We start from the raw sequence: 27,018 nt of genomic DNA, 5'->3' as shown, positions 1-27,018 counted from the left end.
AACATCACCTCTTGTTCATTTACTTATTCATTCAACAAATCTTGAGATTACAAAAGAGAAACAAATAACAGATATGAAAAATTGATATAACACCTTTTAGTGGGAGAGACACAATTGATCAATACATCAATACATGTATAAATACATAACATCATGGCATGTACTATTATGTCATGCCAGGTAATAGTAAATGCTATAATGAAAAAAAAGGCAAAATAAACAGAGAGTAATAGGAAGTGCTAATTAAGATACAGTAGCCAGGGAAGGCCTCTGTAATATGCTATGTGGGCAGAGTCCTGATTGGAGTGAACCAGAGGGATATCCAGGAAAAGAGTAACACAGAGAGAAGTGCATGTGCAAAGGCCTTGAGGTGGAGCACATATCTGCCAAGAACAGCAGAAAGTCCATGGCATTGGAGTGTGGTGAGCAAGGGGAGGATGGAAGGAGACAAAGTCAGGGATTAACCAGGAGCCAGACCCTGAAGGGCCCATCAGCTATGGAAACAAATTTGCACTTTATGCTGACCCCATAATCTGAAGGAAATAGAGGAATCACGATGACTACAAAGTTTTCAGCCTGAGTCTTGGAATAAGAGCAGTGCCATTTAATGACATGAGAAAAACCAGGGGAAAAGCAAGTTGGCACTGAGAGGGAGACGTGAATTAAGAATCAGTGGGTACCTGTATGGCATTGTAGAGTGATGATTAGCATTTACACACTTTCATCTTTAGGGATTTCCACCTAAGTTTTCATGTCTCATCAACTTCCAATTATTAATATTTTGGCCAGGGGAGGCATGTAACCAGAATGGCAATCCAAAACTTATTTTAAGTTTTATGCAGAGCTGATTTCAGGGGCCATTTTGAGGTAGGTAAAATTTATGAAGTTTCCCAGTCTCCAGGTTTGCCTCTTCCCCAACCCATCCCAAATTTTTTTCGCCACATTATCCCAGATTTCCTCTGAACACATTCATTTCCTTTGTTACCTGTCTGTTTCTGCCTCCACTCATCACCACCCATATGACTAGGGAAAAGATCAGGTATCAGTCACTTACACCTAGGATGAATTCAACCCCATATTTAGTATCTCTCTGAAATATGTGCCCTTTAGACTTTGTCTCTAATTATGTGATAGATATTCCTGTTCTCCATTTAATTCTCCTCTTAAGGGAGCATCAAACATGAAAAGAAGCACTGGTAGGTTTAGACACGTATAGATTTTGCCTACATTTGAGATATGTTATGAAGACAAGAATGACCCAACACAATGTATGCGAGGAATGCTTCCAAGCATCCTCTGCTTGTCAAAGAAAGACCCCATCTGAAAAATGGTTTTAAAATAAAGCAGTCTATGAGGGAAGAAATAAGTACTTACTTACCGCTATGATGATTACAGGATGTTGAATATTGTCTGAGGTGGAGGAATAAAGGTTGGTTGTCCAAACTGATCATCAGAACAAATGGCCATAAAGCAAGTTCCTGGAACAAACAGGTAAAGTCAGGGACTACCAGGAGCCAGTAACATGATTCCATGGAGCCGCAGATCTGGAAAGAGGACACGACATAGACATCAGAAAGAATTTCTAAGAGAAACAGCCACCAACATCGCAGGTGTGATTAGCTTTTCAGAGCTGTGTGTTCACATTTGTGAGCACAGTGGCATTCTCCAGGACCAAGGAAATACCCATTGCTAAGTCATTTTTACCCCAAGCTAAATACTTCTAGAAGTCTAAGTACTTTGATTCATTACTTCATGGCTGATTATCTTTATCAAATTCTTCATAAATATTATTTTAAAATGAAAGAACTGTAGGCAGAATACTACTGATTTTTATCCCTACATATTAGCTGATACTCCTTTCAGTATTAATATTCTATTACCTTTTGGAGGAATGTGAATGGGTCTTTCCTCATTTGCTTCATTTTCATGTATCCCTGGACTCTCATGAATGGATGTTTTTCTTTTTCTAGAAAGAATATATGCGTGCACAGATTAAAATGTTTTCTAACGGAAAATCATAATGGCATTTTACTTAAGTATTGGAAGAAAAATAAGAATAAACAAAAAAATTCCCATTTAGGTATTTATATCTTCTAATATAGCAAGCAGAAAATAATTTTAAAGTTGCTAAGATTAACTTGTCACTCTTAACCCAAAGAAAGCCTATTCAGTTATGTCACTAACCTTGAATAGAAAATATATCCACACATCTTCATTACAGCAGCCAATCTGGCTGCCAGGATTGACCTGAAGTATAAAATCTGCACTAAAAAGTAATACACTAAAAGACCGATGACAAATAACTACTAACAATGATCTGTGCCAAACCAACCCTCAAGCCAGGGTGACTTCACCAGAGGGTAATCTCATAACCTGAGAAGTTACTGAATTATTTGTACAGCTTTGGGACTAGACATGTCCTGAAACCCCTAGACACTGTACTGGAGAAGCGCATCATGGGAATGTGCTTCCTACTTGGTGAAAAGCATTCTGCTTCCTGCAGAGAAAATCACGGCTCCAAGGGTAGTGTTGGTGGGGTGATCTGAGGAGATAAGGAACAATGCATACCACCTAAATATCCTTTCACACTCCTTTTGGGCTCAATAATTATTCCATAATAAAATTTTAAAAATTATAGTCATATATATACCCTCTATAAATATGTATATTCCTACATATACACTATGTATAGTCCATGTATATATTTCATAAACATTCAGTAATGTGTAATATATATTCATAACCCTTACAATAAGAGGATTTGTGTGTTTAAATTTTTCTCAGAGTGTAGAGATTATAGATATTTTATTATTTTATCTCTCCTTTAAATGTATGTGTTTCCTTTGATCAAGGACAAAATAAGATCTATGAACCCAATCATATTGTCATTTTGCCCTCAGATATCAGAAAGCTCAGAGAGAACATTAATTCTCAATTATATTTAGTATTCTTAACCTATGTTTTCAGTCAAATTTTCTCACCCAACTTCAAATTTCCTCATCCTCACTATTTGGGTTTTGATTTGTTAACTTCATTCAAATGATTGTTTTACTTATTCACCTAGCATTAAAAATAATTCATGTCTTTTTTGTTCATAAGTACAATACATATAGATAATATCATATTTGATATACACATTTATACATATGTACATATCTAATAAAAATAAGACAATAGCTAGCTATTATTTATTTACACTTTACAATGGAAGTGTACTAGTTTTTCCCAAATGGAACTGGAAAATGGGTCTTGACACGAAACAAGGAACCTGGAGGGTATAGGGAACAAAAATGCCAGGGCCCAGATGGGAGATGGTGGATGCTTAAAGGACCCTTCTTTGTTACATTTACTACCACGCAACTTTGTCCAGGGAAAATCTCTGTTTCTGAGCAGGCTCAGAATGGAGAAGAGAGAGATAAAGGAGAGTAGTAGATCCTTAGTAGTCAGGGGATTGCCTAATGAGAGTTGAAATTCAGTTCCCCCTGATTGTTCTGGAGCAAGCTCTAGAGCCAATTCTTAGTCAGGGAGCCACCAGAGAAAAAAAACAGAAGCCCATGTCAACTCTAGAACTTCTTAGTCTCTTGGAGCAACTAAACCAGAGAGGATCATGGATCATCAGCCTCTGTGGCTAAAAGAAAAGCAGGCACACTTTGATTTTTACCCCAAAGGAGGGGTGAAGGTAGGCTAAGTGCTCATATAATGGTACTTTCTTTTCTTTGTTACCTCACAAGAATTGTTCTGCAAATAGATGGAATATTTTTTATATTTTGTCAATAGAGCAGATCAATTCAGTTACAACCACTCAACTCAGATCACATCCAAGGCACTTTGATAAGCCACTGCAACTAATGACTAATCTCAATCAATTTCCTGGTTGCTGTTATAGTTGCCCAAGCCCTGGTAACAATCTGGAGCCTTTAAGACCAGCATAGAGTAGGAGCTGAGAGAAATATACCAATAAGGTGAGGCCACTATGGGAAGAGATCAGCAATCTCACTGGAGCATTGCAAATGCTTGCATGAGTCTGGTCAGGCTGCAACATTACCAACATCTAATTCCAAGGGGCAGGGGAATGAGCACAGAAGAATGTCCGGTCAATGGAAGAGTTGTCCAGTCAACTGTCAGGCAGAGTCAGATTAGACTTGATAGATATTCAAGTCTCTCTAATAAATGCTTGAAGCAGAGAAAAGAACCTGACAGGAACTTGGAAATCAGGTTGAGTACCAGGCAACCCCATGGCCTAGGATCCAGTCCCAGGAAAAAACTAGAGCAGGAACAAGAAGGCAGGAGCCCATCAAGCAGATCTATACAGCAGATTGGCCATACTTCCAATGGGATTGCAAGAATAAGGGAAGATGCAGACCTCTGCTTAGCCAGAGCTGAATCTTTCTCATGTACCAGACAATGAGCTCAAATTAACAGACTATTTACAGATCGTTCTCAATGGCAGGAAAGGGACTCTCAGTGTATTGTTTCTCAAGTTCCCACCACTTCAGGAACCAAGCAGGGTGAAACAAGCCTGTGGATGGCAGGCTGGAATACCCAGAGCTTCAGTTTCTGCCTGCATCTGATGTGGAGCCTTTCTTTGCCCCTGAAACAATGGCATCTGCAAATGGGAGAGTGAGACAGTCCTGCAGAGAACAGAGCCCAGGTCCACAGGAGCATCACAGCGGGATAAAGAATACATAAGAGAAGATAGATCAGTTCAGAAGTCCAGCCTTGAAAAAGAAAATGACCTTCACAATATGATTATGTATTACATTTCAGGCCAAATATTGATGCTACAAAGGATAATTTTATTGTAATTTTTATGAATAATTCCCAAGACACTTTACTCTCACTTTAGAAACTTTTTCATCTAAATATTTTACATAAGCCCTTCCTTCTTAAAAAAATTCAGAATTTTTATAATACATCAACCTGATGTGTTTTATAATACATGCTGCTTGAGTTAATGAAAATCCTGAGATGAAACTTATTACTTAAATTATTTTAAGGTACATTATACAGCTTGTAGAAATCTGCCACTTTCCCCTCAGGATAAACCACTTCCCTCTGGTTTAGCATAATAAAGACTTGAAATTCGCAAATTCAGGCATTATAAATCACTGTATCCCTTTGAAACACAACCGGTCAATTGTCTTTCTCAGCTAAAATGTATTGAGGTGCTATTTTGTAGACTATTATAATCCAGGACACAAACTAAACCAAAATTAACTGTATGTAAAATCTATTACAGAGGAGCTTATAAACATACCACCTGAAAGTTTTACACAATAACAAGAAAAAGGGAGATTTAACATGAAAATTGCTATAGGGAACACATATTTATAATTAACTAATGACTACCGATTATTCCATATTGTAACTGAATTATGATAGATTATAATTAAAAGCAATGAGTTTTACTCTTTAAAATAATTACAAACTCTGAGGTTTTTGTTGTTGTTGTTGTTTGCCTATGGTGCAAACAGTCTGAAGAAGGAGAGGAATCACTGGGGCTACCTCATATATCTACTCCATAGGAAGGAAATAAAGTGTCCCCTATTTTCTTCATGGCATGGTGAGGAACATAGTTAAAGTACGCCCATGCTCATACAGCCAGGGATGGTTTCGTGCACATGCAAGCTGCACAACACACAGGGTCTCACACTCAGAAGGGCCCTGCCCTTAATCTAATGCTCTGTCACCAACTTGAAGAGTCTTCATAATTTTCGAAGGAGGAACCTTGCATTTTCATTTTATTCTGGGCCCCTCAAATTGTGTAGCCCATCCTGCATACAGAGAGGCCCATTACAAATCAAGGAACATCATCTCTATTGGCATAGGACTTCACACAGTGTCTGATGCATGGAACAGCAAATGTTCATTGAATGAATTAAATAAAATTTACTCCCTAATTTTCAAGACAGATTTTGGTCTGCTCCAACCAGTTGACTTTCTTTCAAGCCTATGGGGGAAGAAACAATCAAAGAAGGGAATTTTCTGCCACTGAAAATATTTTCCCTTATCAACTTAGCCATATTAATCTCTTCCCCTTTTTTTTAACAACATGCAATTTATTAAACTGTTTGTGACCAGGGTTATGCTGATATCCAATGCAGGCTGAGCACATCCAGAGAACCTTGGGATATCCAGGCGGCAGGCCACCAGAAGTCCTTATACATGAGGACCCATATCCATAAATATTCTTTAAGAAAATAAAAAAAGGTAACTTGGAAATTTGGCAGTTAGACCCCTGAACCCCTTGAACAAAGAGAGAACTCTCAGACTCTGGATCTAGAAAGGCAGTGAGTCATCCTCTTTCAGGAAGAGCCAGCAAGGTGACTTGACTTGGGCAAGAAGGATTGCTCCAAGGCTGGATCTCACTCCTATGCACTTCTGTAGGTAAGTCTGGGGATTCTTGCACAGCTGGTATCATATTATTTGTTATAGCACAACATGAGCTGTAGGGATGAGCTTGGTGGCCACATATTTACCATATGACCCTGCTCCTATGGCCACAGTAATTGAGCAGTATGTGGGCACATGTCTCCAGGAAAGCTCCTTCTCTGACATTTTGAACTAAGACTTACAAAGCTAGAGTCAGATAGCAGGAACTTCCACTGACAGGTCATATAGAGGCGGAGCTGGGGTGACCCGCCTGACCATTGTATGAACTAATGTTTAAGTTAGAAAAAGCCAAAGTGCACAGTGAAACAAGGGATTAAAGCAAATGTGCTGAGAGAAGCAAAGGCCAGAAACGCACAGAGAAGCAGAGGGATTATCTATCTCCATTCCTAAAGCTTTCCAGTTTCCAGCTTCATTCTCACAAGGCCCAGCTTATTTCCATGTTTATATATTAAGTAAATATCCTTTCACTCAGCTAGCTTTGTTTCTTTCAATCAAAGGTCTAGTACACCATTCCTGAAAAGTGTATTCTAAGTTCTTTGATAACACTTACTGAGAAATTAAAACACCAACAGCTGGGATCACCTAAGATAAGATCATCTGGGGTTGGCCATAAGAGCTGACGTTAGAGTAGAAAAAGATGTGTTTTCTCAACCTCCAAAGAAACAGTCAATTATAACCGCCTAATATAAGCCGAAAAAATATTTGCTTCTTAATGGTGCCCATTCCAGCTGTTTCAAAGGCATCCACCCAGTGCTTACAGACTGCTCTGTTACTTTCCTACTGCAATTAGAAGGTAGGAAGCCCAGCCCTCCCTAGGACTGTCTCACAGGCCCAGCGCTGGGGGAGACATAGCCAGAGTACCAGCACAGAAGCCATGACAATGACATCAAATTACCCAGCACTGTCCAGGAACTCAAGAGAAAGAAAGGAATCTGGAGAACAGAAGCAAAATCAAGCAGGGAACTCAACTCAAAAGTCATCGCAATGGTCATCCAAGTCCTTGACTATCCCTGCGACAAATAATCTGAGAAAGCAAGAAGTAGCTTTGTATACTGGTGCTCTTCATGGCTTTTCATTAAATTCATTCAAGATCTTTGTGATAAGCCTTCTTCTTGTTATTTCATACTGCTTCATTTGTTCTCTGCCAATAAATTTTCAAAAGCAAGATGATGCCAATAATTCTCTTTTCTCCTCCACATTTGCCACAACACTAGACACATGAAGGTATTTGAAAATATTTATTTAACTGAACTGATTGAATGACTAGTTTCCCAAATGGGGTTAGTAAATTTCTATTTATCATATGGTAAAATCTAGTCCAGTGTCTTGATAGATAACAGAAAACAGTGTAAAGCACAAGGGAAAAATGCTTCACCCACACTAACCTCTAAACCTTCATTGATTTTCGAGTCTTTGTTGTATTTTCTCTCCCAATATTATTTAAGACTTTTTCACAACATGAATTTCTACTAGGCCAAGCTTGAGACACATTATTTCAGCCTAGTTGAAATCACACACACACACACACCTCATATTATTTTTCCCTAAAGCAGATGCTTTGTCTGTTGAGCTTTTGCTTAGCACAGCTCCTAGCATCTTGCATAGCTGTCTGCTCACATTGGACATTTAATATATACTTTGCTGTTTTAAGCAGACTCCTGAGACACCCTTTCAAATAACCCAAGTCTAGGGATGAAATAAAATCTCCAAAGCTGTTTTCAAAGAAGGTACCAAAGAAGGGATGCCAACAGCCATCACACCTTCTCCTCAACCACTGTGTCAGAATATGCCCCTGAAAGCAGAGTTTCTTTACATTTATGGTTTCCTGTGGTGAGTATCTGGCTCACCTTGAACTCTAACTACCTGGACCTCAACCCAGTTGGTCATGGCATGTCATGGTGGATTCTCTCTTTGCTTGCCTTGCCTCTCTTGTTGATTGGACGAATGCTTTACCTCCTAACCCAGAGCAAACACAAACAAACTGGCTTCCTCTTGCCCATGTAATAGGACCCTGGGCTCTAGATTTCCAAACTGTACTTTTTACCACTCACTTGAATTATATTTGGCTGTTCCATGCCTGGCTCCTTTGAACCATAATAACCCTGGTGCTATCCATGATCTTTCCTTCTTTTCATCCTTCTTTCTCTACTTTTCATGCTCCTTTTGGACAGACATTAAATGAGGATTTACTGTTACTCTAAAGAAGCAAAATTGAGGAAGACAGAGTTTTTTACTTCAAAGAAGTCATAATCCAATGGAAGAGACTGCCAATTAAACAAGCTGTTAGCACACAATATGATAAATATTTTCTTGATATATACACAGTGAATTGCTTCATTCTTCTGAGCAGAGGCAGGGAAAAAGCTACAAAGCAGATGATGATGTCTGACCTAAATTTTAAGGACTATCAATTATTTTGCCTAAACGCTATGCTATTGGCCAATGTTTTCATACATTACTTCCAGGCAATATGAAAAAGAGAACTTGTAACATTAGATTTACATCCTAGAAATTTCACTAAGGTAGGTTTGGGTGACTTGAGGAGAAGGTAGAAAAATCTGTTGTTTTTAGAATTTTTAAAACATAATTAAGCCTTTTATCTGTTTTTCACAGTTAATCATATTTACCATTTTCCTTTTATTTAGTAAAAGTATTTAATGATGTCTTAAAGGGTGTCATGATAGTAACAACAAAACAATAATCCCAGCTGTTCCTGAGAGATTTTCTATATTTTATTGCTGAATTTTAAAAATTACTAAATATAACTAAATTACCAAAAAATTATTAGTTAAAAGTTTAAACCATTACTAAAACATATATTCACTTTTATTAATAACATGGTTTTTAAAAATTATCATACATGTTTTTATTATAAAATATAAATATAAGAATTGTCACATATAAATAATCAACCATGATTGCCCTTATATATGGGTAAAATTTTACTGCTGATTTACTCTGTATGAAAGTATCTCTATAATTATCTGATGCTGAAACTTAAAATTCTAGTATCAGAGATGAGGCTTTAGATTTGATACAAAGTCATTTTCCAAAAATACCTTAAAGTATTTCAGTGGAACACTGACTGGAGCGATAACCATTATCAGACAACAGCACCTTCAAGAGAATTAGGTTATCAAATGTGCTTCACCTGATAACTAAGTTCAAGTAGATTACTGAGAAAATGGGATTCTTAACAGAGTGGAGAAAATACTAAGAAAGAGATGAGAACTGGCCTAGGTAAGATTTTTAATCACAGGCACTAGAAAGCATAAAACATAAGGGTATTGTGTGTTTTAGGGAAAGATGGGATAATATAAGAGAAGAAATCAGAAAAGAGAAGAAAAGCAAAGATATAATCACCATTTTTCTATAACTGACCACAAACTCTTCTCAGGATGAGCCTTAAAGAGAAAATTATTATGCACATTAAAATAGTTAAGGGATGGGAGTTGTTTCAGAACCAGCACCAGATATAAACACCAAAGTTCATTCCTCTAGTGAACTAGAACTAGAAATTTGTTGTCAATTAACTGAGAACTCTGAAAAAAACTACTGAAGGTTCTGAAAGGTAAACAAATAAGGCAGATGGCAGAGAGAAAAGAAAACTGGGCATTATTTTCTTTCATTGTTGTTCATTCTCACAACTTTATCTCCAGGGTGAACTCCAGTCATAGAGTGGTTTGGCAGTGGCAGCAGCCATAAAACTTCTAGGGGAACCCCATATTTCTGCCTGGAAGTAGGTCCTGTATGCTGGAGAGTGTAAGGGAATCCCAGGACATTGAGACTTAGAAAAGGAGATCTACTAAATCTGTAAATCTATACAAGGCTCAGGCTTACTCCTCATCTGTGCATGTGTGGGGCAGACCCAAACCAGCACAGTAAAGGCGTTGAGAAATAAACTGAGATTTAAACCACTGCCCATATCTCAGACTAGCATCTGAGTTATTCATGTGAGGAACACACTCAAACTAGCATTGAAAATGCTTTGAGAACTGAACTGAGATATAAACCACAGCCATAAAAGATCGGACAGAACACTTGATCTTAACCAATGCAAGTTGTTTGCCTTCTCCAGAGGATTATACATCAACATTCTCCAGAGGATTATAACCAGATCCAGAGACTGTACATTATAACATTCACATCATCCAGGATAAAAGCCAAGATTACTCATCATGGCAAGAACCAGGAAAGTCTGACCAATTCTCAAGGGAACATACAATAAACAGATGCCATTCCCAAGATGACTCGATGTTGGAACTATTAGGCAAAGGCTTTAAAGTAGCTGTGATAGTTATGCTCTGTGAGTTAAAGAATAACACATTTAAAAAGAACGAAAGGATAAGAGTTCTTAGAGGAGTGCATGCTACAAAAAATAACCAAATGGACATTTTGGAACTGAAAAAAAACAATATCTGAAATTTTAAAAATTACCAGATGGGCTCAGCAGAAGATTGGAAATAAGAGAGGAAAAAAATCAGTGCATTTGAAGATGAATCAATAGAAGTTATTGTTACAGGACCTTTGGGGTGTCACTTTTCTGGCCTGAAACCTCTGGCCAGTGGCACCTTAACATAAGCTTTGCTAGGGCCCACTGGGCTCATTCCACCCATTCAGCCTGGCAGATTGTGCTCGGTTCACACTACTGGCCTGGATTCCACACCTGCCAAGGGTGAGTCAGGTGTGCAGCAGTGAGGGGTGTGTGAGCAAGCGCAGGGTCCAGCCACTGCACAGACACACTGGCTGCTGCAGCTGGGCAGGTACCCCAGGTGCCAGCATGGACACCAGCTCTCTGCGAGGCTGTGGCTGGACCAGGCGTACTGCAAGCAGCTTCCCAGCTGGCCCAGGGGAATGCAGTGGTGCCTGGAAGCTTGGACATGCCAGGTACCACAGGATCCCAAAGAGGGAGTCACAGCCCTGGCTTGGAAAGCTCCTAGGTCTGGTCTCCATGAGGGGCCACAGCTCTTCTCTCCTTCTCTTCATCTACAACGTGGCAAGCAAGGGGCATGTGTCAGCCCTGTTTGTGTTATAGCTCTTTTAGCTCCACCATTCAGCAGGTCCTGAGTTCTTGTCCTGCAACCAGGAAGAATTAAGTACGCCGACAAGTGGGGGGTGAGCAAATTGAAGAAGAGCTTAATTGAGCAACAGAATAGCTCACAGGAGGTCCACAGCGGGTAGCTCCTTTCCACAGCCAGGTGTCCTGACAAGTGTTCAACTCCTAGCAGAGAGGAGGCCCTGGAGTGGGAAGCTCCTCTCTGCAAGCAGGTCATCCCATCATCTCTGCAGCTCTCAGCAGAGAGGAGGCCCTGGAGTGGGCTGCTCCTCTCTGCAGGCAGGTCATCCTACTGTCTTCCCAGCTCCTAGCTAAGAGGAGGCCCTGGAAAGGGTTGCTCCTCTCTGCAGGCAGCTGATCCCATTGTCTTCCTAGCTCCTAGCAGAGAGGAGGCCCTGTGGTGAGTTGCTCCTCTCTGCAGTTGGTAGTCCAGACATCTCTGCTAGTCTCTGAAGACCTCAGCAGAGAGGAGGCCCTAATGTGGGTAGTTCCTCTCTGTAGCTGGTCATCCCGACATTTCCTGCTATCAGCAAAGAGAGTAGCTCCTCTCTGCTGCTGGTCCTCCTGTTGTCCATTCAGCTCTGGCTGAGACTTAGGCTTTTATGGACATCAGTGGGGAGGAAGTACACACTGATTAGTCCATGGACAGCCATGGGCAGCCCAGAAAAGGCACTACAAATTCCCACTCTGGTCTGTGGGACTGTTAGCCTGGCTCCCAGCCTTCAGGCCCTCCCTGGCCTGAAGGTGGGTCCTCAACAGGGACCTGCCCCCTTCTGTTCAGGAATCTATCTGCCTCCTGCTGCCATTCATGGTGCCCTGGCTTGGCCCCAACTTTGCTCCAAGATCAGAGCCAGGGATGACAGCAGGGAGAAGCCAGGAAGTGGGAGCAGGCACTTCCAAGCCTGCAAGGCCAGGGGTGCCTTCCCTGGCCCCCAAGAGCAATTTGGGAGGCTGCAGTCGTGCTCTGGTGGGTGGAGCTTCTTCCTGCTCCATGTAGTGGGAGGCCCAGTTCTGCAGCCACAATTTGGGTGGCTGCTGTGGCACCTGGGGAGCTCCCACCCCAACTCAGAGGAGGCAGGGATGTTGCTTTTCCCTTCCAGCTCCATGGATTCCTCAACCCTGGTGGTGCTTCCCTGCCGCAGCTGGCATGATGGCAGCAGCAGGCCATCTGGAGCTGCAGCTGCCATCATTATCTAATCTGAAGAAAAGAGATAAAATATATATTTTTAATTAGTAGGCCTTAGAGTCCCATGAGACATTATTAAAAGTTCTCCATACAGGACCTTGGAATCCCAAAAGGAGAGGAGAAAAAGATTCAGGTAGATTATTTGAAAACACTCATGGCCAAAAATGTATTAAGTATTGGAAAAAGACATATGTTAACAGATTCAAGAAGTCTAGCACGTCCTTATTGGAAAACAATTCTCTATGGCATTTATGCACATTTTATATCAGCTTTTATTTCAGATTATTTTTTCAAGCTTGTCCGTATAGCGAATAACCTTGAGTAATAAAGACAGTATCTCCCTCTGAGGCACACGGTAGATTTGTTTCATGACCATTATAATAAAAGATAATGTCTTTTTTCAGGCAAAAGTTGGGTATGTCTGTTATCAGTACCCTCTCAAATTTCAGGCTTTCCTCAGCTATAATTCAACTCTACTATGCATACAGCATTTTCCTGGGCTATTCCATATCACACTATGGGACTTTGGAGGCAGGTAAACCAATGAGTATATGAAGCTCATGCTGCCTGCAGTGCCACGAATAATAAAGTCCTTTGTCTCTTACCCAGGAGTATTGTATCTTCTACCAGCATCCATGAAATTGTTAGCTTGCAGGTAAGCTAAAAATCTCAGACCCTTCACAGTTCTTAACTACTGCCAAACAAGATAACCTCAAAAATAAAAATCATTCCTGGATTCATTATAATCTAAAATTTGAAACCAAACATAAAGAAAAAATCTTGAAAGTAGCTAGAGAAAAAAAAACTATGACACACAGTGGAACAATGATTTTAATTACCCTGGGTTTCCCATCAGAAACAATTGGGGGCCAGAATGCAGTGGGAAAACATCTTTAAACTGCTGAATAAAAGTCAACCCAGAATTTCATATTCTGCAAAAATGTCCATCAAAAATGGAGAAAGGATGACATTCTCAAATGAAAAAAAAATCTAATAAAATCTATCCACAGCAGATATTATCTACAAGAAATGATAGAATAAGATTCTTCAAACTGAAGGGGAATAATATCACAAGATCACTGGACTCTTTAGAAATAAAGAACAACAGAAATGATAAACATATGTATAAATTAAAAGATTTTTTTTTCTTTTAAGTTCTGCTGAAAGCAAAAATTATAACATTCTACTCTGGATTTTCAATGTATGGAGATGTTATATGATATTTTACCATGAAGGACAAACAGGTTAAAGAGCTATATGGTTGCAAGTTTTCTACATTTAACATAAAGTGGTATAATATTAGCCATATCAGACTATGAAAAGTTAGGTATTTATGTTGTAATACCTAAAGCAATCACTGAAAAATAATACAAAGATGTATAGCCAAAAATTCAATGTTCAAATAATCCAAAAGATGGTAGAAAGAAGTGGAGTGGAGGAAAATAGCTGAGAAACAGAAAATTCAGGGGATAGAGAACAAATAATAAAATGGTAGTCTTAAATCCAGTCATTTCAATAATTTTATTAAAAGTTAATGGTCTACTTCCAAAAAATAGCATAGGAGGAATCACTTCCCAACTCTTCTATGAGGGCAGTATTACACCGATACCAAAACCAGACAGACAGTGAAATGAGACTTAAAGCTACAGGAAATAAAATAAATTTCAATTTACATATTTGATTAGAAATAAAATATGTTATGCATAGAAATATATGCCCATAATAACACATAATAATAATATTATAACAATAGGATGTTTTACCCTAAACATTAGGCATTTTTATCCTAAAGAGTATGGTAGAATCTTAGGAGAGAAATTGAATGAAAATAAAAATTTTAGAAGAAAAAGAAACAATGTAAAATTATTGTTAAGGAAGAACTTGCTCATATTTTATAATTGGATAATAGCAGGTCAAATTACAATCATATTTAGATTCTACTGGACACATTTTTAAAAGCGTTTTAACAGTTTCTTTAAAAATATCAATACTTACCATGCTCCAGAAATTACATTCTTTGTAACTATTAAAGTTAAAGTGATAAATTTTAGACAATAACTTGAAAATGTATGGTGAGGTTTACAGATTTTGAAAATCATTTTGAGGTTATTCAAATAAAAGAAGTTGAAGACTACCAGAAGAGAGAAGATTATGACAGCTAAGCTATGAAGCATAGAGCTCTGTGGTAGAAGGATACGACAGGAGGAAAAAAAGAAGTCTTCCTCTTTTGAACACGCAAAGAATGTGAAACAGCCAGCCATATCCCGACTTCCCTGTCTCTGGCACTGTTGGTACTATTCAGAGGAAACTAGGTTAGATATCTGCAGTGGGTGGGGCTATCTCTTCTCCTCTCACCAACTGGTCCTCTGGGAAGTGACTCCTCCCCTCTGCCAGGAGGTTGAGTGAATCCTCTCCCTCCTACACACACATAACCCACCCAGCAACATCTCAGCAAGAGCGTGGGCAGAGGAGCACAGAAATTTAATAAACTGGAGATTTTGAGTATTATCTGAAACCATTTGATAATTGCATAGAATTGTTCTAAATTTATACCTTTTTTTCTACTTTTGAGTCTATTGGATATATTTGAATGATGTAACCGTTTTCTTTTAAAATATCAATAATTATAACCAAAAGTACATCTTTTGCAACAATATATAATTATGATTTTTAAAAATGTAGATATTAACCTCAAAATGTATGAAGGAGTACTTAAGATTTCTCCCCATGGGCAAGGGTTCAGAAAACAAAACAAAGAATATACATGTTTTTCTGCACATTTAAACATATTTCAAGTAACACCTGCAACCTTAGTGCCTAAGAATTTTCCAGGAAGAAAAGAAGTAGAAACTATATAAAATGAGAAACTGCCTGGTTACATCAGAAACACCCCTCCCTTTACTAAAACATCACAGCTGGCTGGGCGCAGTGGCTCAAGCCTGTAATTCCAGCACTTTGGGAGACCAAGGCGGGTGGATCATCTGAGGTCAGGACTTCCAGACCAGACTGGCCAAGATGGCTGAAACCTGTCTCTACTAAAAATGCAAAAATTAGCCGGGCATGGTGGTACATGCCTGTAATCCCAGCTACATAGGAGGCTGAGGCAGCAGAATCACTTGAACCCGGGAGCGGAGGTTGCAGTGAGCCGAGATCGCGCCACTGCACTCCGGCCTGGGTGACAGAGTGAGACTCTGTCTTAAAAAATAATAATAAAAATAGTAAAATAACAGCTCGTGAGTGGCTCTGTTTCCATGACCTGGGTCAGAACACATTCTCTTTGGACAACAGCATCTAGAGTATTATTCAAGAGGAGTATAGCATTTGGGGTAGAAGACTAATTCCTATAAAGGAGAAATATACACTTGGCCCTACACTTTCTATAACTCTCCCTAAAAGTAACACAATATCAAAATATTTTCTTCCAGAAAAATGAGGAAAATGTAATTAATCATTTAGCTACATACACTGTAAAACATAAAATTTAGTTATTTTTGTTTTTTGTCTATGTTTTGCGTGGAGAATTTTCCTTCAAGAAAAAATAAAACAAAAAGAGTGACAGACAAGGAACATCATCTCCAGTAGTTATCTGGTCCACAGCAGGCATGTCCCTCCAAACACACAATGCTTCTTGTGCTGGGTGTGGTGAACAGGCACATGACCCATGCAACCTCTTTTTGGTGCACTTTTCTGCAGTCAGAGTACATGCCTTGGGCTAGGACTCCAGATATGATTAAGTTCCCCCAATACTTGTACAATAACTAAAAGGTGGAACTTAAAATGAGGCTGTACCTCCATGGCTTCTCTTGGTCTTCCAGGTCATGGCTGTTCCCTGATCATGACAACTTTACTGATAATAGGAAAGGCAATAGCTCTTTTGATAACCTAGTTCTGCGATATGAATTCAAAGTGGTCTCTGAAAGCTTAATTTTCTGTTTCCTCTATTTTCCCACTGATTCTATAATCAATTTAGTGATTATAATTACTGTAATTAATCCTTTCTCTTAACTAGCTGGAGTGGTTTCTGACTGATACACCTCTGTTGGCCTGGTCCACCTGGCACAAGCTGCTAATCACAAAGTACTTTCCAGATTCCATTCTCCAGAAGGTAGGTTAATAGCGTAGGCTGCATCTGAACTCTATATACTCAGCCTCAGCCTTTCTCATCAACAGCCCAAGGACCTCAGTATTCCCTTCTCAACAGTAGCAAGTAACTGACTTTCCCATTTATACCTGGTGCAAACTCAGAGCCCCCTAATGTTCCTGTCTGTCTCTGCCAAGCTAGTTTGGAGCTCCAAACAGGAGTCATCTTTGGTCTGCGTTGTATTACATTCCTATATCCACCTGTCTGAATCACCTTACTATGCATGTCCCAATTAAATGTCTCTTTTCTTCTCAGAAACTAGACTATCTGGAAATTATTTAGTTAATTCATTACATTTCCTGTTCTGTTCATTTAGACTACAGCAGTAACATCTCACATCTCTTTTTAAAAAAAAGTTAAAAACCAAGTTTTTACGTAGCTCATTCCCTTTCTGAATTTCAAACAAGGATTCTGTGCAGGTGTCACAGCTTACCAATTTTCTATCTCTAATTCCCTCCTCTTCTGAAAAATTGAAGGCGCCTGTTTGCTTTAAATAGTAATTTTATCAACACACACAGGCCAGTAAAATTATTTTAATTTAGGCTGTTTGATACAGTGCACAAGGCTCCCAAGAGGAAACAAGATACATTTTGTCTCCCCAAAACTCACTTCCATCCATAAGTAATCAAATGTAAATTATTTTAAACCTGCATGCACTTGAAACTACATCCATCAGAAGGTATTACGCCTGTAATAAGGTCCTTAAGCCATGTCTGTAATTTTCCTAGATCTGCCTATTTACCTGGTAGAATCTGGACTTATTTCCAACCTACTAAATTATTCTGTGTTATTATTTCTAGATAGCTTCGTCCCCATACATGTCTATCAAGTATTTTCACCTATTTGTTGTGTAATAGTACTAAAAATAGATCCTACTGCATAGGTTTACTTCATGTCCTCTATTTCCTGGCCATATAATCACTACCCTCTGTGAGCTCATGGCCACGTGCCTTTCGTGTTCTGTGCACCTTTAAATACCACGTCTGCCTTCCTGCGAGGGCTATGAGAGGACGGCAAGGACATTGGAGGACGTTGGAGTTGAGCAGATAACCTGTCAAATCCCAGTGTGAGTTGAGTGACACTGAGCAACTGATTGAACTGTTTGAGCTTTCGTTCCCTCATCTATAAAATGGGATTTATAATACTTACCTTATTATGTTGTCAGAAAAAACAAATGAGATAATTTATGTAGAACACCTGGCTCAGCACCTGGTAACATAAAAGGCAAAAGGATGAGTCTTTTGAAATGTAATTCTCCAGATATGGTTTTATAACTCAGCCTATTGCTCATGACTAATAGAGGATTTGTTTAAAACCCCTAGAGGCACTTCCCCAGATGCCGTATGATTCATTTCTGAAAACAGTCATCAAAAACTTTGTTTTAATTTTAGGAAATGTGCTGTAGATTGACTGAAATTTAACGTCATAATTATACCGGTAGCAGAGGTGCCACTGGGCCTTCCTCTGGCCTCCATCTCCCTCCTTCATCTGCTTTCTCACAGATCATTCCTCTAGCAATATTTCTCTCCAGGCCCATTCAGGACAGAAAGTAATTATTCTATGTCTTGGCCTTGTACTAAAGACTTTCTTCCCAATTCCAACCTCAAAGTGCCCAATTCTGCTAATATATTGTTTTCCATAGTAGTATTCTTCAAACAAATCTTGTGTTTGTGCTAAACTCTCAAAAGCAAGTGACCTACCCAAAATCACTAAATGAAAGTAAAATGTAACAGAAATTAAGTCAATTCAGCCGGTTTGGGAATTTGGGCTGTTTCCCTAAAATTGTGTTCTGTAACTCAGGCTGGGGATCCAGGACAAGGGGTGGCAATGCTTCTAACTCACACAGGAAATCTGAAAGTTTTGTCTGCTTTCATCAATCACTAGGGTTTAAAGCAAGACCCATCATCTGCAGGACTTGGTGAAGTAAATTTATATGTATAATTGATACAGGGTAGAATTCAGCTTTTGTCTCTCAACAAGAGATTGCACTTTGTATTTGGTCAGCTGTAGATCAAATGTTATTAAAGTGCAGAGGTTACATACCAAATTTAATTTGCTTCCACAAGGAGATCCTCACAGGAAGAATTATACTTAACTACTAAACATACTGTACTGACAAATAACTTGCTTTTTTGGTATACTTAGTAGGAGAGTATTGATGGTAAATATTTTTTAAAATTTGTTCTCAACAACTGCATTTTTGTGAGAAATTTATATCAAAGCAAATATAAAACAGAAAACTCAACACTGATCTTCACATTATTAAGACAAAATTTTATGATATGGAAAATTCTGAATAAACTTAAAATTGTCCATAACCCAACCATTCGAATATTTTTATTATTCATTAACATTTTGATGTATTTTCTTCCATTCTTTTTTCTCTGCTCAATTTTGAAAACATTTGCAACAAAATAACCATTTAATTTTATATCCTGGATTTCTTCGAATTTATCATTATAATCTGAACACTCTTCATATTATTAAAAACTTTCTATAAATATCATTTCAATAATTCCAAAATATTATATGAATGTACATAGTTTATTTAACCATGATCAGTTAGAATACTTTAAACATTTTAATTTGTATGTAATATTTTGTACGTTCAAATTTACCAAAATTTCTGATTACTCCCGCAGTATAGAAAAGTTAAATTGCTAGGTCAAAGTGCTTTAACATTTTACCATTCTTGATGTTATAGCTTCATGATTAAGTGCATGAATTTTTAAAGTCAGATATACCCTATATGGAATCCCGAATCCACCAAAATTATGAGATTTATGCTCTTAGGTATATTACTTATCCTCTCTGAGGCTCTATTTCTTCATCTGCAAATCAGGGGATAATAATTCATGTGGCACAGTCCTAGGAGTATTAAATGATACAATAATGTGCATTTGGCATAGTGGTTAAAAGCTTGAATCTACCTGGTTTGAATTCTAGTCTGATCATAGACTAGTTGTATAATCTGGGCTAATCTTTTTATGCTTCAGGTTCCTCATCTCTAGAATAGAAGAAATAATGCCTAATTCCTAGGATTATTGCAGGCAAAAATAAGTTAATACATGTAAACTAAGACAGAGCCTGGCAGATAGAAAGCCCTTGATAAATATTACTGCTGCTGTTGCTAAAGAGAGGATTCTGTCCAGTCCTCTCAAGTGGTAAGCTCTCCACTACTACAATCAATATTTACTATAAATTACTTACTAGAAAGATTGAACATATTTCCTTGCAACCAATATTAAAATGTACACATGCTTTATCCATTCAGTATAACAACAAAACAAAAGAAATTAGCAATTTGAGGGATCATATAATCGAACTTGCCAGTTATGCTTAGCATAATAGGATTGTTTGATTTTAGAAAAGAGTACCTGAGAGTTCTTCCTATCCAACCCAATCATTTTACTGTATTTGATCCTCCTCCTTAAATAATGATGAGACAGCTGAGTCTCTTAAATTCAAACACATAAATTGTATATTTTTCAAAGATATTTTCCTCTTTCCCCAGCTTTATTCTTCTCACCTCAATAGTGGCACTGTCTATTGGGCACAATACTACCTACACAGCTGAGCTCCTATGGATGTCTAGGTCATTGGGATCAGTCACTGAACAGTCATTTATTGTTTATCTAGTGTGTACAGTTTCTTAAGTGTAATAGAATAAAATATCTTTCATGGCTATATATTGTAAGAACATTTTTTGAAACATTCACTGATGTCCCCCCTCCTCAATATTTCACGTCTGCCTTTATCCTCCCTAACTCACCCACTGTATTAGTCTGTTTTCACACTGCTATAAAGATACTACCCAAGACTGGTTAATTTATAAAGGAAAGAGGTTTAATTGACTCACAGTTTTGCATGGCTGTGGAGACCTCAGGAAACTTACAATTTTGGCAGAAGGTGAAGGGGAAGCAAGGCATGGTGGCAGGCAAGAGAGAGCGCGGATATGTCACACTTCAAAACGATCAGCTCTCATGAGAATTCTCTCACTATTACGAGAATAGCATGGAGGAAACTGCCCCCATGATTCAATCACTTCCCGTCAGGTCCCTCCCTCGACATCTGGGAATGACAATTCAATATGAGATTTGGGTGGGGACACAAAGCCAAACCATATCATCCACCCTTCAATCAGTCAAGCAAGCAGCTGAAACATGGTGTATGATTGCCTCAGAGAAATGATCTAAGAGTAGAAAGAAAAAAATAAATAGTACTTTTCTGACTTCTGGGTTTCTATAACCTAGGCTCTTACAGTATACATCACAGAGTTGAGAGAAAACATAATGAATAAAACCAACGCTTCCTCTTTTTATGCCCCCCTCAAGTTTTCCTACTCTTGAGCAAGGAGGTATAGTCAGACGAAAACCAAGGAGAGATAAAAATGGTGTTTCCCAAAGAGAGGGCCCCATACAGGCTTTTCAGGCTAGTACAAATAAAGGAGATTTCTGAGATCCAAAGGAAGAGAAGGAAAAGAGGACATATTGAGGGAGTACAAAAGAGCACAAGAAAACCTTTGTGGGTGATGGATATGTTCATTCTCTTTATTGTAGTGATGGTTGCATGGGTATAGACATACATCTGAAAATATCAAATTGTACCTTTAAATATATGTAGTTTATTAGACATTTCTCAAAAGAAGACATACATGTGGCAAATATATTTTTTAAATGCTCAACATCACTAATCACTAGAGAAATGCAAATCAAAACACAATGAGATACCATCTCACATGAGTATGAGTGACTATTACTAAAAAGTCAGAAAATAACAGATGTTGGTGAGGTTGCAGAGAAAAGGCAACATTTATACACTGTTTTCAGGAATGTAAATTAGTTCAGCCACTGTGGGAAACAGTTTAGAGATGTCTAAAAGAACTTAAAGAAGAACTACCATTCAACCCAATAATCTCAATATTATGTATATAATGAAAGAAAAATAAATTGTTCCACCAAAACACACTTGCACTCGTATGCTCATCACAGCATTATTCACAAAAGCAAAGACATGGAATCAACACAGATGTCCATCAATGGTAGACTGGATAAAGAAAGTGTGGTACATATATATCATGGAATACTATGCAGCCATAAGATAGGAGAAAATCATGTCCTTTGCAGCAACATCGATGCAGCTGGAGGCCATTACCCTAAGCAAATTAATGCAGGAACAGAAAACCAAACACTGCATGTTCTCACTTATAAGTGGCTGCTAAACATTGCGTACACCTGGACATAAAGATGGGAACAATAGACACTGGGACTACTCGAGGAGGGGGGAGAAGGGGGAGAATGTTGAAAAAATACCTCTTGGATACTATGCTCACTACCTGGGTGATGGAATCATTCATAGCCCAAACCTCAGTGACACGCAATTCACCCATGTAAAAAAACTGCCTATGTACCCCCTGAATCTAAAATAAAAGTTGAAAAATACACTATATATAGTTTATTGCTTATCAGTAATACTTCAATAACATTGATGAGAGAGAAAGAGATAGAGAGACAAAAAGAAAGAGAGAGAGAAAGCGAGATCTGTTCACCAAGTTCCAGATAGAATCCCAGGTAGGATGCAGAGAAAAAAAAAATGGCTGCCTGGTGCGTCTAGGCAGATAGGGTCATAGGCAGCCTGTGAGTTTCAAATCTCTCTTGGTAGTAGAAGAGACACAGAATGAGCATTTTGTATCCAGAAGTGATGCAGAAGCAACAAAGAAAGGTACCTGATTTTCTGGGGTCATGTGGCCAAAAACAAAGATGTTTCCAGCCCAGCATGAGGTCAACTGACCAAGCAACTGATTGGGAAAAGGCTATTTTAGCAGATGCCCATGTAGCCAGATGACCTGAAGTACACCACTTTCCCACCCTACTCCCTAGTTTTGGCTCTAGTTAAACTCTTTGGAACTTTGACACAACCCCACAGAATGGAGGAAGGGGGAGAAGGAGAAATCTCTTAATTCACTGACATTTAGTTTCTGCTACCCTGGCAGAAAAGGCTTGAAATAGAAATTGGGTACATATAGATGAAGATGATGACATTTCTTGTTTATCTTGATTCCAAATTCTATGATTCAGTAATGAGACACAGCCCCTATTTTCACAGAGCAATATTCTAATTTAGGAGACTATAAGTTAGAATCTAAGATCCACATGAGTAGATACCATGACTGCATTGCACATCTATCATCTAGTTTGATATCTGGCACATAATTGTGCTTAAATATGTATTTGTGGATGCATGGGTGGATGGATGGAGCAAACTCAAGCACACAATAAATCGTTACTAATCACTCAAGGAGCACCTGATAAGTGCAAAATGAGAGGTTTTAGAAGTGTAATAAGGAGAGACTGCTAAGGGCTGGAGTCACCATTGATTACTTCGCTGGAGGAGAAAGAGCTTGAGGTGGTCCTGGAAGGTGAAGAATTGGTTCAATAAAGAGACAGGGTGAGTGGGAAAAGTGGGCAGGAAAGGGAGGGTACAGGGAGAACAAAGGATTTGAAACTCAGACTGAAGTAATTTTGCTGCCAATTCAATGTACTTTCTCCTATACTCTTTTCTAAACATAGTATCTGGCACAGGATCTGCTGACAATATTTGGTGGATGTAGAGGAGGAAGAAGAGGACTAAACATATATTTTTAAAAGAATTTTTAAAACTGGGCCTGAATCTTGAAATTTCGTCTCTAGCTAAAGTTTAGTTTTAATGAAAAAGATGGCTTTTAGCTTTTATCCTAAAAGCAAAGTAGATATTTATCATTGCAGGGAGGGGCGTTTACAATATTTGGAATTGTGTTTAAGCACTCTTACATGGTTTTTTCATCCCTGGAATCCATGCCATTCAACGATTTATTTTGTAAACTGTTTCTAACTCTGCCCACCTAAAAAGAACCAAGTTTACATCATTATTTCGATTTCCTGCCCTGCAATAATAATTAACTTGCATTTACAGTTTATCAACCTCTCTTACATAACGTTATCTCATTTATTCCTCACAAAAGAGACCTCTGAAGTAAACATCGTTATCTCCATTTTTAGACTTGCAGAACTGAGACTCAGGAGGTTTGCTCCCTCGCGTTAATTCACCAGCCAATAAATGCCAAAATCTAGACCTGTGCCCAGTCCTTTCCTCAACACTACATTGCCTCACTATTGTCACCTGTGGTTTTTAAAGAATGAGAAAAGATGCAGACACTGCTGAATTGTGTATATATGCCTATGAAAGACAGGGTATGGTGATGAGTTAGCACAATAAAGGATTTTAACCATGGCATATCATTAGTTGTTCGTTTAAGTAAAAAGAAAATCTTTACTTTTTAGCTGCGAGGGAAAATCTTTACTTTTTAGTTGCTCAGCTATTCCATATTCATTACATATATTTGAGGGACCTTCTATATGATCTTCCACAAAGTCTCCCTCCTTTTTTAAGATGTCTCCCTGGAGCCAGAATGCTAGAGAGAATTTTTTATGGAAAAAATAATTAAGCTTTCTCACAGAGCAAATCCCCTAAAGTAATTTATCATAAAGAAAAACTCTAACCCAACCTTTTTCCTACCCAAAAGTACTAATTTAATTTTACAGCAGAACAGCTTCAGGGATCCCAAGAGCCAGATCAGGAAGGAGAGGAAGCCCAACCATTTGATCTTCTTACTCACCCCCTACTGGCACAGGTTTGCTTCATACTGAGAATTGTTTTGCACTTTGACGAGTCTGGCTCTAAATGTTTCAAATAATAAAGCCTAGGCCACTTAGAGTGGAGGAGTCTGTTTTGCTAATTGGTTTTATTCCTTTCTTCCTCGGTTAATGAAAGTTGGAATAATTTTTCAGAGTAGGATTACATGTTAGTTGTCATAAGGCTGTAACGAATGGCCAGGATTTAATACTTCTTGAACTAGATTACTTATAAACTGCAAATGCTTCTATCCTTTCCCCTTCTTTCACTCTTCCCTCTCTTTCTACTCATGCTGACATGGTAACCATGTTCACCCACAATGGTTGACAGATAAAAATGTTAATTTGAGAGACTGTGTTGACATCACTCCGGCAAAAAAAAAAAAAAATGTGAAAAGGTGCTGATACATTCTGCTATGTATTTTGATGCCTTTGCCACAAAGCAGAACTGCATATTCTCAAATATATATAATCTGGTTAGCAGGTTTGTTTATTCATCTGATTCAGTTTTATTAAAGGAGATCACCATTGAACAACAGACCCACATTTCGGATGGGGCAGGTTCAGCCCTTTTGCATTCCCACAGCAATCTCCCAATGCTGAGATTCTGACATTTATTTTTGATGCAGTCATGTTAATGCTGCCACAGTGAAACAATCTGTCAAAATGTAAAATCACTGTCTTATGTTGTCAAGTAACTTCATGTGCCCTATCTCTCTGACCGTCCCTCTATACATAACCCCTCCCCTGATTACAGGGCGTTTTCACTTTCTCATGTATTCATTATTTATGTTTGTAAAACTCATCTTTATTTTATTCTTAGAAGAAACCATCAGTTGCTTTAATTTTAATCTGAGAAGCAATTTAGCCCCTAAAGGTTATATCATCTATCTGTCAATCATAATAAAAGAGCTTTATAATATTAACCATGATATATGTTCTTTACTTAGTTCTGAGAGGATTGCTAGAGACATCATTGATGATTTCCTGGGTGCTTTGGAGCTAAGAATAAGAGAACATATTTTGGAAAGCTGCCAAAAGAAAAGGTGTCCATGCTAGAGATTTTCAAATGCAAAACAAAGACCCATCATGAAGCAGACAAATCAATTTATTAATTGAAAGTAAATGAGTAAGGCCATTGAAACTTAATATTATATGCAGACTATTCAAGATTCACATGAATTCTCGACATTAAGTGAATAGTGCCCTTAATATTTTGCTTAGGATGATAGATGACCCTAAGATGAGTAAGCTTGGCAGACACAAAACTTCCATTTTATGTGATTTGCTTTTGTAGCAGATTTGAATTTTATGCAGTCACAAAAATCAAATGTGCCTAAAATGTTAATTTCTTTGCATTTTTGCAATTAAGCTTTTCATAACTCATAACTTTTTTGCTACCTCTTCCCAAGCCTTGGTACTACAGTCATTTCTGGCCCTCAGTTGTCCAGCTATTACTTCTATCACTTCTGTCTTCATCCCAGTTGTGTGTCCCTGCTCTGGTCCACCCACTCCCTCAGTCACATCTGCACTCACCTCAGTGCTGCAATATGCCAGGTTGTTTTCACACAACTATGAGGCTGTGTAGACACCTCCATGTATAAACCAATGTTACGCAGGTATAGAAATCAGGAGGGAGAGAACATAATAGGACATGGGGTTAAGAAACCAGGCGGTAAAGAGAAAAGCAAGCCATTGTCCACATAACCTGCCAAAATTATTCTCAAAGAATAACTTGCAGGTTCACCGAGACAAATGTGTGTATGTGTGTGTATAGTCTATAATTTATGGAGAAATTTCAAATATTTGTCCTAACCAAGAAACATCCCTTATCCAATTCAGATAAAATTCCTCTCATATTTTGGGGTACTTTTAAAACCAATTTGTCACTATTCAGCCTCACTAAGCCATCATGCTTGATAATAAAAAGAAAAATGCGGTCCTTACTTTGCAATTGTTCAACTACATATATATTTGTTATTGTCATTTTGCCTCAGTCCTGTCCTTGAGAAACACATATGCACACACACAGAAAAAAACTTAATTCCTAAGGTTATTCTAAAATCAGGAAAAAAATATATATAAATGTTTTAAATCTTGTAAAAAATGTAGGCAAAATTGCAAGACCTGCTTGAAAATGCTGGAAAAACTGTAAGAAACATATACACTTAAACTTGTTAATTCCTGTTAGTAAATAAAAATTAATGCAATAAATATTTCAATACAACATGGTATTTGCCCTTAGTAATTTGGATTTTATATTAATAAAAATATTAAGATGATATAGCATTGCTTAGGCTAAGCTCAAAGTATTTCCGTTAGCTTCTATGCATTTTTCAGGTGGTATGTTACATATTGTCATAACATATGTATATGCCACTATATTTTCTCTTTCTCCTAGTGAGTTCCCAGTTAAAGGGATACAGATAGCTTGTACTTTAGACACACTTTAGGACTCACTATGTAATATTATTAGTATTTCAGTAACATTTCCATATTCCATTTATATTTTTTAAGTAGCTTGCATTTCCATACTTTTAAGGATTTATATTTATACCAAGTTGAGAATTAA

At 38.1% G+C, this 27,018-nt stretch overlaps 1 long non-coding RNA gene across 2 annotated transcripts in view; it reads right to left on the bottom strand.

The window, feature by feature from the left end:
* LOC129037950 (uncharacterized) overlaps positions 1–27,018 on the bottom strand; it is a 361,691-nt gene that overhangs the window by 157,528 nt on the left and 177,145 nt on the right. For both annotated transcript variants that reach the window (XR_010126767.1, XR_008503025.2), the window contains 3 exons: positions 17,926–17,985; positions 1,881–1,966; positions 1,379–1,544 (listed from right to left, as the gene is read on the bottom strand). This is a non-coding gene — a long non-coding RNA (uncharacterized LOC129037950). The remainder of the gene's footprint in view (positions 1–1,378; positions 1,545–1,880; positions 1,967–17,925; positions 17,986–27,018) is intronic.

Source organism: Pongo pygmaeus, chromosome 5, assembly GCF_028885625.2.
Source record: "Pongo pygmaeus isolate AG05252 chromosome 5, NHGRI_mPonPyg2-v2.0_pri, whole genome shotgun sequence".
NCBI classification, from domain to species: Eukaryota; Metazoa; Chordata; class Mammalia; order Primates; family Hominidae; genus Pongo; species Pongo pygmaeus.
This window is presented reverse-complemented; position numbering and strand designations above follow the sequence as displayed.